Source organism: Polistes canadensis, unplaced genomic scaffold, assembly GCF_001313835.1.
Source record: "Polistes canadensis isolate GaletaPanama2010 unplaced genomic scaffold, ASM131383v1 scaffold_332, whole genome shotgun sequence".
Classification (NCBI taxonomy): Eukaryota; Metazoa; Arthropoda; class Insecta; order Hymenoptera; family Vespidae; genus Polistes; species Polistes canadensis.
Genome location: NW_014569879.1, coordinates 10,850 through 12,761, shown reverse-complemented (window position 1 = coordinate 12,761; position 1,912 = coordinate 10,850).

The window sequence follows — 1,912 nt, the reverse complement described above, 5'->3', positions numbered from 1 at the left end:
AATTAAATTAAATTAAATTAAATTATATTATATTATATTATATTATATTATATTATAAATTAAATTAAATTAAATTAAATTAAATTAAAAATAACATAAAATAAATTAAATTAAAAATACAAAAATGCGCACAACGAGTATGTATTTTAAATGTATTAAAAAGTGAGAACTTTTTTGCAAGCTCGCACGATTAAATCGTCGACTCCGAAAGAATAAAAATCTTCTTTTTCAAATACATAAATAACAACCAACTACAACAACACAAACAAAGAGCACACACAACAGCTATAGTCTCTTTTTCACTAAAAAATTGTCATGCGCTAAGCGTATGTACATTAAAAAAAAGGGACTGGGAGGAAGGGGGGACAATATTACAACACCACACAGAAAAACAATGTGTAACCAAGAAATCAGCGAAATACATAATCACCTTAGAAAGAAAGAGAGAGAGAGAAAGGGGAGGAGGAAGAGGTGGAAGATATATATGTAGATATTATGAGGAGATGTAAAAAATTGAAAAAGAAAGTAATCGTCATCTCTAATTTAAAACAGACAGAGTCCAAGTTTCTAAGTGCCAGCGGGGTGTCCTCTAAATTCTAAGTTAAACTATATAATTCTTTGCAAATTTATAATGCTTATATTCCTTCAACTCGAAGACCACTTTTAGAGATATTTAATATATTATAAAAAACAATTAACGAGAAAAAGAAAAATAATAATGAATAAACAAGAAAGTAAAACAATTATTATATGTTTGAAACCGTTTACACTAAAGAGAAAGAGGGAGAATATGTGTAAGCATAATTAAATACACATGAACACACACACACACACACACAAATATGCTGTATGAAAGAAAGAAGTTGACAAAGAAAAACAAACAAAATTAAATTGAAAGTGGATTGTGCTAAAAAATTAATTGTTGAAATTAGAGCCTAATATTATCTACGTGTTGAAGAAATATTAAAAAAAAAAAGAAAATAAAAAAGAAAAAAAAGAAGAAGAAGCGTGTTTAAGTACTTTAAGATATTATTATAAAGGACAATAATAACTCCTCTTACTCTCGATAATTCGACATTATTTAAATTCAATTTGAATGCGTATCTCGGGCAATATGACGATTTTATGAAAAATATACAGATTTTGTTCATTCTTTCGTTTCTCTTTAGAATAATGAAAAAAGATAAAATGAAAAAAAAGTAAAGAAGAAAAGATTCTAATCGTTGATAAGTATAGAAATATGTAAAGTAAACGGAAGAAAGTAAAATAAAATAATGTTAATTAAAAAGAGATATAGAGGGAGAGAAAAAGGGAAAAAAAGAAAAAAGAAAAAAAGATGCAACTTTTCCTGTGTGAGACAATAAGAGGAATAAAAAAGAAAATGACGATGATCATCTTGCAGGAATAAATGATGATGATAATAATAATAATAATTATAATTATAATGTGTGTGTGAATAATGATAAGGATAATAATAATAATAATGGACTGCTCCGTGAAAAGATAATTGTAATAAATGAAAGACAAATTAATTTCAATTTTATCGTTTTTAAAATTCGACGGAAAAGAAATTCTTTGTCGGGAGATGTGTTAAATATTTGTCAAATCGTTTGTACGGGTAATGCCGTCTTCGTAATCGTACAAAATAACGAAATAATAATGAACAAAAATATTATACTGAACAAAAAAAAAACAACACGAAAACAAAAACAATAATTAAAGAAAAATTAAGAGGAAAAGAAAAACAAACCAATTACGTTGTGTACAATTCTGCAATAAATTATGCATAGTTCAAGTAGAGGCATTATCATACATACATTACATACATATATATATACATCATCGTCATTTGTAAAAATGTAAATAAAAAATATGTTTTTTTTAATTGTATACTACGAACAACGACAAATTC